This window comes from Pleurodeles waltl, chromosome 2_2, assembly GCF_031143425.1.
Source record: "Pleurodeles waltl isolate 20211129_DDA chromosome 2_2, aPleWal1.hap1.20221129, whole genome shotgun sequence".
In the NCBI taxonomy this organism is placed as follows: Eukaryota; Metazoa; Chordata; class Amphibia; order Caudata; family Salamandridae; genus Pleurodeles; species Pleurodeles waltl.
Window position 1 is genome coordinate 822132767 of NC_090439.1, and position 16450 is coordinate 822149216.

Sequence of the window (16450 nt, forward strand, 5' to 3'; positions counted from 1 at the left end):
AGAGGGGGAATCCCTGTGGGTTGGCGGATGGGGGACATCAGGTCGGGCTCCAGCTGGGCACACAGTTCATGTATAGTGGCACGGTTAAGACGGTAGGTCAGGATAATGTGGCGTTCTTCCATTGTCGACAGGTCCACCAGCGGTCGGTACACGGGAGGATTCATCCGTCTCCTCGCCAAACCCAGCGGACGGTGCCTAGGAAGGACAACATGGAGCACACAGTCAAGCAACCCACAGGTACGTACTCACAGCTAGCACAGTAAACGATTCTCTATGCAGTGAATGGCGTGTCTGAGTGGCTATGCAAGGCCTAGGCCTGTGTGACGCAGTTGAAATTGAGCCATGTGGGCCCTGGAAATGGCGGCTGCCTGACCTGTGAAGTGTGACAATGGGATGTGAGGTCAATGCGCTGGCGTGGCACACCGCGGCGGGCGGCGGGCGAAGACCGCGGCGCGAAGCCGCATTGGTTAACATTGAAGCCTATGGGTTTCAGGAGCCAATGGCGAAGGGCGCCGGCGGTGGCGGGACGCACCGCCGCGGTACGCACCACCGCGGACGTGACCGCCATTTTCTATCTACTTATCCACTTGCGACTTGAACTTTCACAGGAGAGGACCTATACTGCAAGTGTTGCTGTGACCTCGGTCTGGAAGGGACAATGGCTGCTGCGCCTGGGGAAAGGGCCCCTGCCTTCACTGGAGAGGAGTTGGAGAAACTTGTGGATGGGGTCCTCCCCCAGTATGCGCTACTCTACGGTCCTCCAGACCAACAAGTGAGTTTAATTCAATCTGGATTTGGGGCCACTGGCTGGCTTGGGGGCCTGGCGGGGGGCCTGGCGGGGATGGGGGGCATGTTGGGCCTGGCGGGGGGCATGGCGGGGGGCATGGCGGGGATGGGGGGGCATGTTGGGGCTGGCAGGGGGCATGGCGGGGGGCCTGGCGGGGATGGGGGGCATGTTGGGCCTGGCGGGGGCCTGGCGGGGATGGGGGGCATGTTGGGCCTGGCGGGGGGCATGGCGGGGGGCATGGCGGGGATGGGGGGGCATGTTGGGGCTGGCGGGGGGCCTGGCGGGGATGGGGGGCATGTTGGGCCTGGTGGGGGGCATGGCGGGGGGCATGGCGGGGATGGGGGGCATGTTGGGCCTGGCGGGGGGCATGGCGGGAGGCATGGCGGGGATGGGGGGCATGTTGGGCCTGGTGGGGGGCATGGCGGGGGCCTGGCGGGGATGGGGGGCGTTGGGCCACTGGCAAGGAAAATGCAGACAAACTTGAACGTGGTATTTCTCCCTCCCTGTACGTGTCACATAGGTCCGCGCCCATGAGAAGATCGGGATTTGGCGTGCCATCGCCAAGGAAGTCCGGACCCTGGGTGTCCACCATCGACGGGGCACCCACTGCCGCAAGAGGTGGGAGGACATCCGCCGCGGGACCAAGAAGACCGCTGAGTCTCTGCTGGGGATGGCCTCCCAACGTAGGCGGGGTGCCTGCCGTCAACTGACCCCCCTGATGTTCCGGATCCTGGCGGTGGCCTACCCTGATTTGGATGGGCGCGTGAGGGCAGCACAGCAGACACAAGGGGGTGAGTACAAGCATTATCTACTCTGTTGTCGCGCAGTGGAGGTGTCTGGGTGGGGGAGGAGGGCTGTGGGTCCCCCTAGGCCTGTGCGATATCTGTAGGCTGGGCACCCCCGTAAGACCCTGTGTCCCCAGCCACCACCCTCAGTAGTTTGTCAGTACAGCCATCCCTGGGCCGTGTCATCCATGGGTGCAGTTGTCAACTCTAGGCGTGTAGGGCATGTTCCACGGAATGCGTAGCGGACCCCAAGTGCGCAACTTAGTGCAGGGGGCATCTGTGTCTGTCATGTCCGCTAACTGTACCGGAGATCCATGTACTCAATATCCCTTTATTTCTCTCTCCCCCCCCCCCTTTTTGTTTGTCTTTCTGTGCTTGTGTGCATCAGCATCATCAGGCGGAGGAGAAGTGGCATCGGGGCAGGAGGGAGCTGCATCTCACATGGCCCAGGAGGGCCATGCCACAGAGTCAGACTGGACCAGTGAGACGGAGGGCGAGGGGAGCTCCACAACGGGGACGACTGGACCCTGCAGCGACACGGACACGTCCTCGGAAGGGAGCTCCCTTGCGGGGGTGGCACCATCCGTGCCCCCCGCCATTACAGGTACAGCCGTCACCCAGCGCACCATCTCCGCCCTCCCAGCAGCCCCTCAGCGTTCGCCCCGTGCCCGCTCTGCCAGGAAGCCGGGCATCTCCTTCGCCCCAGGCACCTCAGGCCCTGCCCCTGTTACCCCCGCTGCCCTCAGTGAGGAGGTCATTGACCTCCTCCGAACGCTCATTGTTGGGCAGACTACCCTTTTGAATGCCATCCAGGGGGTGGAGAGGGAGGTTCATCGCAGCAATGCGTACCTGGAGGGCATTCATTCGGGTCAGGCTGCCCATCAGCGATCGTTCCAGGATCTGGCCTCAGCACTGACGGCAGCCATTGTCCCTGTCTCCTGCCTCCCTCTACTAACTCCCTCCTCCCAGTCTCCTGTTCCTCTGCCTGTCCCACCCACACCATCAGACCAGCCTGCACACACCTCAACACCCAAGAGAAGCTCATCCAAACATAAGCACCACAGATCACGCAGACATTCACACACGCAACATTCCGATGCAGACATGCCAACAGTCACTACCACCTCTGTGACCCCCACCTCCTCGTCTCCCTCCTCCCTCCCTGTGACGTCTACACTCACACCTCCATTCACCTCACCATCAGCCAGTGTTTCCATCACCAGCACACCCTCCAGTCCAGTCCGCACACGTGCAGTCACCACCCCCACTGCCATTTACACGTCCCCTGTGTCCTCTCCCACTGTGTCTGTCACCCCCTCTTCCACACCACACAAACGCAGCCACCCCCCCACCCAACAGCCATCCACCTCACGACAGCCTATCCCTCCTGCACCTGCACCCAAAGACAGCAAACGTGACTCACCTACAACCACATCCTCTCCCTCCACTCCCATTCCCACTGTACCTACCACTCTCCATTGTCCCAAGAAACTCTTCCTCGCCACTGCTAACTTCTTTCCTGACCCTGAGCCCCCCCCTCCTTCTCGTCGGGGTAAGAAGAGCACCTCAGCCACCACCAGCCCTGCAGCCCCCTTGACAAGGGTGCAGGGGAATTGGAGCCCACCAGCCCACATGTCTGGATCTTCGCCCAGCAGCAAGGGGACAGCCAGCCCCCCCCCTGGGAAGAGGAGCAGAAGGCGGAAGGGGCGCCGCAGGAGCCCGGCTTCTACATCCCCCCCGGACACCACCCAGAGACAGTCACCAGCCACAGCTCCAAAGGGAGGAAAGGGCCACAGACTCCCGACTAAGGAGGGCAAGGGCAGCAAGTCGGAGAGGTCAGGCAGCAGGCCTGCTGCCCAGGAGGAGCCCACCACCCCCATAGCCGCTGCCCAGGGAGGACCCAGCCCAGCTGGCCAGGAGGGCCCCACCACCCACAGCCCAGGTGGGCATTGAAGGAGCACCATCCCCGCTGCCCAGGAGGGCACCACCAGGCAATGAGCAGTTGGCCATAGACCGGCCGCCGTCTCAAGCCCCGCTGAACTGGGCCCCGCCGTCTCAAGCACCGCTCCGCTGGGCCCCGCCGTCTCCAGCACCGCTGAACTGGGCCCCGCCATCTCAAGAACCGCTGAACTGGGCCACGCCGTCTCAAGAACCGCTGAACTGGGCCCCGCCGTCTCAAGAACCGCTGAACTGGGCCCCGCCGTCTCAAGAACCGCTCCGCTGGGCCCCGCCGTCTCAAGAACCGCTGAACTGGGCCCCGCCGTCTCCAGCACCGCTGAACTGGGCCCCGCCGTCTCAAGAACCGCTGAACTGGGCCCCGCCGTCTCAAGAACCGCTGAACTGGGCCCCGCCGTCTCAAGAACTGCTGAACTGGGCCCCGCCGTCTCAAGAACCGCTGAACTGGGCCCCGCCGTCTCAAGAACCGCTGAACTGGGCCCGCCGTCTCAAGAACCGCTCCGCTGGGCCCCGCCGTCTCAAGAACCGCTGAACTGGGCCCCGCCGTCTCCAGCACCGCTGAACTGGGCCCCGCCGTCTCAAGAACCGCTGAACTGGGCCCCGCCGTCTCAAGAACCGCTGAACTGGGCCCCGCCGTCTCAAGAACCGCTGAACTGGGCCCCGCCGTCTCAAGAACCGCTCCGCTGGGCCCCGCCGTCTCAAGAACCGCTGAACTGGGCCCCGCCGTCTCCAGCACCGCTGAACTGGGCCCCGCCGTCTCAAGAACCGCTGAACTGGGCCCCGCCGTCTCAAGAACCGCTGAACTGGGCCCCGCCGTCTCAAGAACCGCTGAACTGGGCCCCGCCGTCTCCAGCACCGCTGAACTGGGCCCCGCCGTCTCAAGAACCGCTGAACTGGGCCCCGCCGTCTCAAGAACCGCTCCGCTGGGCCCCGCCGTCTCAAGAACCGCTGAACTGGGCCCCGCCGTCTCAAGAACCGCTGAACTGGGCCCCGCCGTCTCAAGAACCGCTGAACTGGGCCCCGCCGTCTCCAGCACCGCTGAACTGGGCCCCGCCGTCTCAAGAACCGCTGAACTGGGCCCCGCCGTCTCCAGCACCGCTGAACTGGGCCCCGCCGTCTCAAGAACCGCTGAACTGGGCCCCGCCGTCTCCAGCACCGCTGAACTGGGCCCCGCCGTCTCAAGAACCGCTGAACTGGGCCCCGCCGTCTCAAGAACCGCTCCGCTGGGCCCCGCCGTCTCAAGAACCGCTGAACTGGGCCCCGCCGTCTCAAGAACCGCTGAACTGGGCCCCGCCGTCTCAAGAACCGCTGAACTGGGCCCCGCCGTCTCCAGCACCGCTGAACTGGGCCCCGCCGTCTCAAGAACCGCTGAACTGGGCCCCGCCGTCTCAAGCACCGCTCCGCTGGGCCCCGCCGTCTCAAGAACCGCTGAACTGGGCCCCGCCGTCTCAAGAACCGCTGAACTGGGCCCTTCAAGGCAAGACCCGCTGAACTGGGCCCTTCAAGGCAAGAGGCGCTGAACTGGGCCCTTCAAGGCAAGAAGCGCTGAACTGGGCCCTTCCAGGCAAGAACCGCTGGCCCTTTGGCAGACGTGGCAGGGCAGGATCTATCTCGGGCAGGGCTGCAGGATGTCCTCTGGCCAACATGCCTCCTCCAGTGGCAGTGGGGTCTGTTATGGACTGTATGGACTGTGGCTTTGCACTCCCCAGGATGGCCCAGTGGGCAGGTCACCCACTGTATGGACTGTATGGACTGTGGCTTTGCACTCCCCAGGATGGCCCAGTGGGCAGGCCACCCACTGTATGGACTGTATGGACTGTGGCTTTGCACTCCCCAGGATGGCCCAGTGGGCAGGCCACCCACTGTATGGACTGTATGGACTGTGGCTTTGCACTCCCCAGGATGGCCCAGTGGTCATGGAGTCCCCTCGTGGATCTGGCGTTGTGTACTCAAGTGGCTGAGGTGCCCCCCCTTCCCTTCCCCCTGAGGTGCCTGTCCTATTTTCTTTCTGATGCCCCTGCAGTGTTCTCTCCGTGGAGTTCTTGTCGTGGGACTGGGCCTTGCCCCTTTGCACAGGACCCCTGTGGTCCACGGACAGTGGTTGGACTACATTTAGTAGCTGTATATATTTTGTACATAGTTTATTTATTTATTGGGATTACTGCTGTCCATATTTCAATATATCTGCCCGTTTATGATCTCTTCTTTTGGTCTTTGCATTATTTCGGGGGGGGGGGGTTTGTGGGTTGTGACAGTGATCTGTGGGAATGCATTGATGTGTGTGTTGTAGTGGGTATGGGTGGGTGGGTGTGTGCCGGTAATCTTTTCCCTCCCCTGTGTCGTAGGTGCAGTACTCACCGATGTCTTCCGCGCCGCCGGGCGTGCTCCTGGTATATGAGCAGGTAAAGGAGTGCGGGATGACCTGCAACTCGGGTTCCATACTGCCGGAATCTCGCGTGGAGTGCGTAGAGGTGAGCGTTTTCCCGTTCGTAGTCTGTTTCCGCCGTGTTTTTATCGGCGGTGCTCCCGCCCCGGAAAAGGTGGCGGATTGGTGGGTCGTGATAGGGTGGGCGGTACATTGTCTGCCGCCTGGCTGTTGGCGGGGACCGCCGCGCTGTTTGTTTGTTCCGCCGTGGCGGGCGGAGTGTTAATGCGGCGGGCTGTGTTGGCGGTTCCCGCCAGGGTCAGAATTGCATATTTTGGACCGCCGGCCTGTTGGCGGCTTGGCCGCCGCATTATCACCGACCGCCAGGGTCAGAATGAGGGCCATAGTCCTTTGCGAGTCCGCACACAGAAAAAGCAGGAAAAAATAGGTTTTAAATGAGAGTTACACAGCTAGTTCGCAACTCATGCTAACTTAAGACATACAATTTTAATGAATACAGTTTTGATCGTAATAATGCATATATCTTAGTATTGTTATTATTATTATTATTATTATTCTTCAACATTAGTGTTCATAAATGAGTAAATCCTCACGTATATTAATGCATTTTAAATATTATTTATTAATATTGCTTTTGGCAAATGTAAGCGTTTCACGTCTATAATATATGATATTTATACTACGCTCTCTCAGTTGCAAAAAGACATTAGAAACAGTTCAAATCAAATCGATAAAAAAAAGCTTCAGTAACTCAGAAAATATGAAACATTAAAAAAGATTCTAACTTTTGTATGATTATAAAAATAGAGCAGAACGAAAACCTCCGTGGCTTGACCTGCCTTTCACCTGGCTGCTGGCTTTGCCTGCAGGCATTGTGATGTCAGAACTCGACTGCAATAACTTTACAGTCGAGTTCTGATGTTTTTTCTTCTTCTTTCATAATCGGAGATTGAGTGAGTTCACCGATTATAAAGAAATTGAAGACGTATATTTATGCTGAGTTTGCAGAATCCTATGTATTTTAAATAAACTAATGACCGGCCGACCCATTCATTGTGCTGTTACCAGGTCAAAGTGACATCACTGCACCCGGTTTGAAGTACAAGTGTCTGCTAGTGAATTTCCTTTCCGGGGCCACCTTGTGAATCAGCGCTGACCCAGGGAAGCAAATCAGTCAAAACAATATTAGAAAAAACATTATTAAAGCCCAGAGGTCCCAAAGGACAAATACAGTAAAAATACCTATTATCTATGTAGTAGGCTCTGGCTTATGGCTGTGATGCATAAATCTTGGTCCCCCAAGAAGGACATTTAACCAAAGAGAAATTAAGGAATATTGAAGCCTGCCCGTCCAATTATGCCTCAAATATCAGTCCTTCATAAAGAATACATTTAACAATATGAAACAGGAACCAGGAGAAAAGCTATTTATATAGTTCATTCCCGTTCTGGTGTTTTTGGTGGAAACGTGTCCCTAACTTGGTGGGGATGAAAGTTTGAATCACATGTTTTATTATGCCTATCATCTAATAAATAAACCTCAAAATAAAGTTTGCAAATAACGTTTTTGCATATCAATCCAGCATACAATTATTAGAAAAGCAAAAGCGTAAAAAATGTTTTTATTATAGTATGCTTGTTAAAATATGTTCATAGGGGTTCATGTTCTGCACAAAACTATTCCGACCATAGCGCACTCTTGAGAACAAACATCTAAGGATAGACTTATGAAAGGGATGCATTGTCCTTCAAGTTTGCAAAGCCACAGCTGCTTGCACTGCATTATGTTACATTTCGAGCTAGGAGGCTTTCCTTGGAGGGAGCACGGATGTTCCTGTGCATCCACCCATTGATTTGACGCTATTCCATATTTACAACATATTTTATAAGCAGGGGATTGTATCAAATCGGTGCGCCTCCCAAAGGATGGAGTAGCAAGAAGAAAAACGTTTAAAAAAAAAATCTTATTAGTTACTCTTAGTATGCATGATGCATTCTGCATCCCATTTAGAAAGAGGAAAATGCCTCTTTGTATTGGTTTTATGCAAGAAGCTATCCCTGTGTTCATAGGGGTACATTTGGGCAGTCAGAGCCAGATTAGAAGTAACAAAAACTGCCGCATTGCATTCGTAAAAGGGAGCAGCACCATATCCACTAAGATATAGTGCTGCTGCTGTCATCCCCTAAGCTGGCTCACTTTATGCTGCCCTGTGCCATGCACAACAATTTTGTGTGATGTCTAGCATAGGTTAGTTCCAACATATTCTTGCCCATTCAGAGACAGCTCCTAACATCTAGACATACCATTGCTTCAGAGTTCTGCCTCTAACACAGGGTGGTTTTGATTATGTAAACTGGACATTGCTCCAGAGTGGTCAGATGAGCACTCCAGCCACTACTGTCCTGGAACGAACACCGTGTTTGCCATGCTGCTCTGATGACACTGTTCTTCCATCTTTCAGAGAAGGATTGCCACCTCCAGCCTGGCACAACACCCTGCCTCAGCTTTCCAGGTACGGGGGTCTCAGACTATCCCCCTTAATTGGGTAAGGGCAGATTGTACACCGGCTATGCTCTCACATTATAGATAGAGCTAGGTAGGAAGATATAGATCTAAGATCACCATGGTTGGACAGTTTATTGTTTACACCATCTTAGTAATGCTGGTTACAATGCTTTTTTCATCTGCCCCAAAATGGCAGCTAATTCTCTCTATGCCAGAATACAATTGTTTCAATAAATGTTTCAAAAGATTTATTCATATCTTTTTGTGTTTATCCTGACCATACATGTGTAAAACAATGAAAGAGGGTAGATCTGTTTCAATATCTTCCTTGGGAGTCAGAATATCATGTTCGAGGTTTCTGTAATCATCTGTTACCCTGCGAAGATTGTGGATTCAAGTGAGGCATTGTGAGCTAGCTAGGAATTTGGTCAGCAGTCACTGATGGTGTAGATGGGCTCAGTCCCCTCGTCATCCTGAAGTTTTGCCATCTTAATACACAGTCCTATCTTTTAGAGGGAACTGTATAACAATTCTGCATCTGAGTACTGCTGGAACTCTGCGACAGTCTGAGACTACTTCTGGGTTTCATTGTAAAACCCATGGTAGTAAAAAATTGGCTCCAATTGTAAACCTAGAAGCAAATGCTTGACTTTCTGAATAGCCAAAAAATAGAAAATAAAGCCTTTTTTAATAGCCTCCGGTTTGTACATTTCGTTCTTTGCTTAAATATGACAGTTTAGTATTAGGACATGAGACTATTATTAATAACTTTAGAAAACCTTTATCTAGCACATTAAGCTACTTTCTTTAACACAATGTTTGCTCCTTCCTAGATTGCTGTGACATCAACATCTGAATCTTTGATTTTAAATGTGCGCAGTTGGGAAATATACTTACAAATGTCTACCATAAAGTTGCACCAGAGTATGTGTTTGCAACGTTTTCAATATTTGTATAAGAATTATTTCTTGATATGTCTTAATACACATGCTTGAGCACTTCCACAAGTGAAATGTAAAAGAAAACATAAAAGAGCCAATTCACAAACTGAATTTTGTAGTACATAACATAGTACTGCAATAATATAGCGTGGACGTTTGTCATAGTAGATCCATCAATCTCACACAAAGAGAGTGAGATCTGCAGTTGAAAAAGTGGTAACACCAACCACTAATTCACAAGATAAAACATGAGGTCGACATAGATGGGGGAAATGGGGGATGTGGGGAAAACAAAAGTACAGCAAGAGCAAAGAGTACTACAAGTACAAGAAGGACAAGTAAAAACAGCAAAAGAATAAAAGTCAAGAAAATCAATCCCAAAACTCTCCAAAGTCTGATTAGCACAACAAATTGTTTCTTAATTTCTTCCAGACTGAAACATTAAAAGAACATCTCATGAGTAAACTATCAAGCATACACCTCTCTCTCTTAAATACTCCACACCTTGGTAGCATACTATTGGCTCAAGCTCACACACATCCTTCGTATATACAGAACCAGATGTTGCTTCCCTCCTAAACAGAACACATACTGGGACTTGACACCAACCACCTGCTCTACCTTTTGTCATTCCAGTTCAGAGCCTTGACTAGGAAAAGGGGAAGATCTTTCCAAAACCAGTTTTGGGGGTTGGTCAGAAAATTCTCTGACACAAAGACTGGCACCAGGTATAAATACTGGACCTCCAGAGCCACTCATCAGATCACTCATCACTCTTAGACCTGTGGAATATTTAAAAAAAGAGTGAGCTGATGCCAGCGGACTTCCCCCCTGCTTGAAGGAATACTTTGCTGTCTAATGAAGGAAGATTGAACTTGCTTGCCTTGATCACAGGCTTCCACACTAACGGTGAGTTGGCTGACCGCCTGTGTAAGCTACAAAGATACAACAAGCTTCAGAGACCGACCTGCAACTGCCCAGCTGACCAGCTACAACTGGAAATGCCTTGACATGCCTGAACTCTGTTGCTGACCTCTGCTGAAGTCCAGATCCTCAAGAGGTCACCCACAGGTTTTGGACCCTTGGCTGGCATTAGTGGAAGCTCCTCAAAGAAGAAAAAGATGGAAATCCTGAAGTTGAGTTCTTTGTTACCACAAACATGCCTGTTCATGCCAAGACGCTGCTGCCTGCAATGACAGCTAACATGAAGTTCCAGCAAGACATGCTCTTCAAGCCAAAAGTGACTGTCAAAACTAGCAATGCAATAACTGCACTTTGCACTACATCCATGACTGCCCAGAGCAACTGCCAACACAAAGCTCCAAAAATGACTGGCTCTTTGCTCTGCAGCTACGTCCATCTACGACACTCGACCGTCTCTTTAAACTAAAAGCCTCCTTCTTCTGGCCTTCTCTAACATGAATGGAACTCTTCGTACCAGAACTGAGAAGGCAACTCTTCAATGGGACTAACCATTATGCCTGTATACGATCTGCACTCCATCACAGTAGGCGAGACATTGTGACTTTACCCAAAACTATGTGACCAGATGACTGCAAGTACGCCTTTTTGCTTTTAGGGGCTATTTTCAGTATGAATTTTAAAATGCATTATCTATCGTTCAACTGATTGCATTGTTGTAATTTTGGTATCATTTTATTTATCAAATTGCATTCTATTTTTCCAGATTGGTTTGGGACTTTTCTTGTGTTGCCACTTTATTACAGTTTGTGTGATGCATAAATACTTTACACATTGCCTCTAAGTCAAGCCTCACTACTTTTGGCCAAGTTTAAGCATAAGTTTATTTGTTGACTTGTGTGAGTCACCCTGAGAAGGGTTGTGGTTGTTGCCTGAGTGGGGCTTCCACCCCTCTCAACCAATATCCTAATTTCTTACATTGATGTTCAATGGTGGGATACAGTACTTGTGTTTTTGTAAGTGCTACTCACTGAATTGTGTAAAACCAAAAATCTCATAAATAGTTTGCCACAAGAACTGACTCCTTTTCAAATTGTCCTTGATTGTGTATTTTTCTTTTTTTCTCTACATTTAATTCTTACTCACTTATGCACCTGTCATACACGCTTGCAAGCATTGAAAGGACTCTCAGCAGCTGTGAAAGCTACACTGTGGCAGAGCTGAATGGATTTTGCAGAGAAAGGGGCTACCAATATCAAGGAGTTGGAAGAGACAGGAGCTCCAGAAAGCCATTAGGGTCTGGGAGGATGCCCACCAGCTGCCATCTGCAGCAAAGGAGCAGGAGGAGGAGGAGGATAGTGCAGAGGAGAGGGAAGTGATAGAGGAGAAAGATGAAAACCTTATGAGCCTGTCTCAAAGGCGAAAGAACGCTCACAGGTGTGAGTTCCCCTACTGGATCTAGAGAAGGCAGCAGTGTGTCCTCCTGCAGCTGTCCCCTGAGGAACTGGAGCTCAGGAGGGCAGGTAAGGAATACAAGCTGTAGCTGGCCAGTAACAACACAGTGTTGAGTAAAGGGTCCAAATCCCTAAACATCTAGTGCCTAGCTATGTGGTGGGGAATGATATTGACAAATGGTTTTCAGACTCTGAGGTACCCCTGAGAATCTATAGGATCCCAGAGAAAGACTGGGGAGCTGGTCTCTGGAAAAATGTCCATGGTGGGGATCGATATCCTACTGACATGAGAGGTAAATGACCAGATGAGGTATGCCCCCATGAAAGCTATTCTTGCCTCTCCTCTAAATTTTGTCACACCTCAGAAACGTATAGGCCAAGGTTCAGGGACAGTCACAAACTGTCTAGCCATTCTTGGGTGTATTTTTTTGATTAATCAAGTAAAGCACTGAGTGGGTAACAGGCAGTAAAGTTAGTTACTTTGATGAGCTGAATGATCTGATCTTGTGAGAGCAAATGCACAGTATGTGGTTACTGAGTTGAGCCAACACCGGATTGATAGCAAGCTCAATTCACCCAGAGAGCATGCAAAGAAGACAGACCTCTGGATCAGCGCCAGAATGCTCAAGAAGGTACCAGGTTGAAATCCCAAAAAGGGTGCACAAGATCCCACTCAGAATAAAGTGGGGGTAGACAAGTATAAAACAGATGTGTTATCAAAACACCTTCAAAAGAGTTTTCTGGGGAAGGATTCCCAGCCCGATCCTGACAGAAGATGGGAGGATTCCATAGGAAGAAACCTTCAGGACAATTTACCCCTAAGTTCTTGGAGTACTACAGGTACTGGCACTCAAAGGGCTACCTCACCTTTGAATGTGGGTGGGTTTCAGGTTCCTTAAGGGTAGCTATGAATCCAAACATGCCTATGGATTTTCTGTTTGCAAATACCGATGAGCACCCCAGCTGCAGATTATGGAGCACTGGTCTCACTTGTAGATGTTAGGGTTTACTCAGTGGGTTTGTCTAAGCACACAGTTCAAGGCAGCCCGAGTAGGAGGTCAAGAGGACCTGGATCCTGGAAAAATATCCCAGGTATCTTCAGAAAATAGGAGCAGCAGGGGGCTTGAGAAACCCTCTGCTAAGATACCTATGGTCCAGGAGGAGGCTGAGCTTCAAGGTGTCACCCTAGAATCTATAGGGGAGGACATTACTGCATTGGGGAACCTACTAAAGTTTGCCGTCTCGCACACTGAAGGGGGGCCATCCCAGTCAGAGAGCCGGAAGCACAACAGAGTGCCCCAGTCTTGAAGGTCTATGGCAACAGGCCAAGGCCCAGCTAGCTGGGGACACCTCCAGCAATTAATTGAGCTATTGGAAGCGTGTTCTACTATATGGTGGATGTTAGGTTCCTGAGCATGGAAGAATCCATGTGTTGGTTGTCTGCATGTATTACAAGGCCCTCTCTCTGGGTCCGGCTCATGACATATCACTGGGAAGACATCTGAGACAAGGCAAAACATTTGAAAGGTTTGTTATTCACTTTTATTGTCCCTGGATAAGAACACTTCAGATGCATTCTGCAGATTCCAACCCAACTGTCAGGCCCTTTGGCAAGTCAGGAGCAAAACATAAGTCCCCCCCAACTTCCCCTTCTCATGGTGGAAACACTCTTTAGGAGTGTGGATATTGATAGTGTAGGGCCTCTGGACACAAACACTGCACTTGGCAGCAGGTTCATCATGGTCTTGGTGGACCAAGCCACACAACATTTGGAGGCTAGTCCTCTGAGGACAGTCACTGAGCTCACAGAGGCAGAGCCACTGGTGGGGAGAGTTACCCACGTGGGCTTCCCCAAGGAGGTTGTGTCAGGCTGGGATACCAACTTCACGACTGTTTACATGAAGTCCATGTGGGATGAGTGTATGATAAACTACACATTCTTCACACCATACCACCCCCACACAAAAGGGCTTGTGGAAAGGTTCAATAAGACACTCAAGGGCATAATCATGGGCCTACCAGAACCCATGAGGCATATATGGGGCATAATCTTGCCATGTCTTCTCTTTGCCTACAGGGATGTGCCTCAGAAGGGGGTATGGTTCAGCATCTTTGAGCTTCTGTTTGGTTACCCTGTGTGCGGATCTCTCAGTCTTGTCAAGGAGGAGTGGAAGCAAGATCCTCATAAGCCCACTCTTTTTTTTATTTTATTTGTTATTTTAAACATCAGTACACAACAAGATACATTGTCACTTTCAGAAAATAAAACGAAAGAAGAAAAAAAAGGATCAACCAGGCTTGTCCAAGAAATAATTTCCCCAGATTAGAGAGAACTTTTTAACATTGCCTATTCTCCTAGCATATCTCATCTCCTGAAGCCTAACTTGAATCATCCTATTGTACCATCCTTGACTAGTAGGAGATAATTCAGACCGCCAGTTTCTCAGCAACAGTGACCTAGCCACTGCAGTGGCTATAAATACGAGCTTCTCAGTCGAGGGGAGAGTCTTGCCTCAGGATCATAGCCCAGGCTCAACAGGCGAATACTCGGAGATATGGGTACCAACACAATGGATGTTAACATTGCAAAAACCTCTTCCCAGTATCTCTGTATACATTTGCATGTCGCTATCGTATGTATCCAGCCAGCTGCCCCTAATTCCTTGCACTGAAAACACATATTTGGGTGGCCGATCCCCATACGGGATAGGGCTTGCGGGGTTCGATACAGCAACCATTTGCTAAAAAATATAATTCGATGCCAATTAGCTCCTCGTAGCGCAGAGAAATTTAAGCGGTTAATAGTCTCCCGGTATTCACTTGAGAGCACCATGCCCTCCTGACTAACCCATTTCTTCTGAGCTCTTATCCCCAGATCCACTTTACACCTTTCTGCCAAGAGCCTTCTCCATGCCCCTGCATTCCCTACCCGCGAAGGAGTACCTAATTCTGATACCAATGATTGGGTATTAATGATAGAATTAATATCTAAGTCTTTAAAAACCTGCAGCAAAATATTGTAGGATCTGACCAACAAAAGATCATTATTGACTGTGATCATGATTTTCCATGGGGCTTCCCAGTTACCCTCGACACAGAAATCTCCAATTTTACTGTATCATCGCGCTCCCACCTTTTCACCATGACTTCGTTAAGCTGAGTCCCTGACCCTAGAGAAATCTGTGAGAGTGGGGTGTCAAAATGTACAGAGGGGATTGAATATTTTCTGGTGAAATCCACTCTTCTCTTAAGAAACCATTTAAGAATTTTATAATGAACTTTTTTAGGCGATTTGGTCAAAAGGGCTGGCTTCCGAATATTATGCTCTTGGCATATTAGTACCTGAAAATCAATAAAAAACTTGGAGCCCACGGAGTATTCTAATTTAAAGCTAGCATAGTAGTGTGCAAAGAAAGCATAGTAATAATCTTTGAAATTGGGTAAGGCCAGTCCCCCATTCTCCTTATCGGCGTACAGTATACTCAAAGCGGATCGAGCTTTTCGGTTCTGCCAGATAAAGGAGCGAAATAGGGATTCCAGTTTCTTAAAAAAGGGTTGCGTTAAAACACACGGAATGGCTGCAAACAAGAAATTGAAGAGTTATAAAGTTGACATTTTAATTAATGCAATGTGGCCTAGTATCGAGAGAGGGAGAGGCCTCCAACGAGTGAGTAACATAGGAAAACAAGCCCTAAAACTAAAACAAACAACAGGGGTTCTACTAAAAAAAAATCACCTCTCACACACAAAACCAATTCGCCCAGCATTACAGTTATACGAAGCCCAGGCCGTTTCCTCAGTGCTTTACGGGGCTGAACTATGGGGCTATACCAAAACCCAAGACTTAACCACTGCTGAAAACAACTTCCTAAGAAACCTTGTGTCCCTTCCGCTAAGCACCCCACTGTTCCCCCTTTTCAAGGATCTCGGTATCAAACGCATTAGACACAAAGCCCGTCTGCGACCCCTGCTGTACTGGCGGCGTCTCTGGACCACTCCGGAGCTCGATACCTTCACTGAAGCTCTACAGGTCATCCTAAAAGCCGACCATCTTCACAGAATCCCCTGGTTACGATGCATCAAGGGTTCACTGCACTCACTTGGGCTCGACGATCTCTGGAACTCACCAACCACGTCAGTCTTCCCCACGAAAAGCGAACTAAAGAAACTATACTGGCAAATGGCAAATTACGATGACACAAGGGCTGCACTCCACACTACACTATCTAGTGACTTTGCCAACCTAAAAGATTCATGCAAGTACGAAGCTTTTTGGGACCTAATCACGGCGCCAAGGGAAAGGAAACTGTACTTCCAGCTCCGCATTGATACACTCCCATTAGGACTTCTCACCAGTAGCTGGTCACACAATGAATCAACCGTATGCCCAGCTTGCAAAGCCCCCGTCGAGAATCTCCCTCACGTCCTTTTTGCCTGCCCCGCGTACACCGCCCCCCGTAGGAAATGGCTGGCCCCGGCGTGCAGACCTCTGGGAGTTCACAGCTCTGCGCTAGCCCTGCGAATCCTCAGATCAGACACTAGGCCAACGCTAGTGATCGCCGTCGCCAAATTCCTAGGAGCTAGTTGGCTTATTAGAGGGAAAACACTTCTGGATAAAGACTCCAAATAAGACTGTCCCATCGTCCTGTGCAGCACATTTTACTCCATTTTATTCCATTTTTATTCCACTTTTTTTCAATTTTTTTTTCTTATC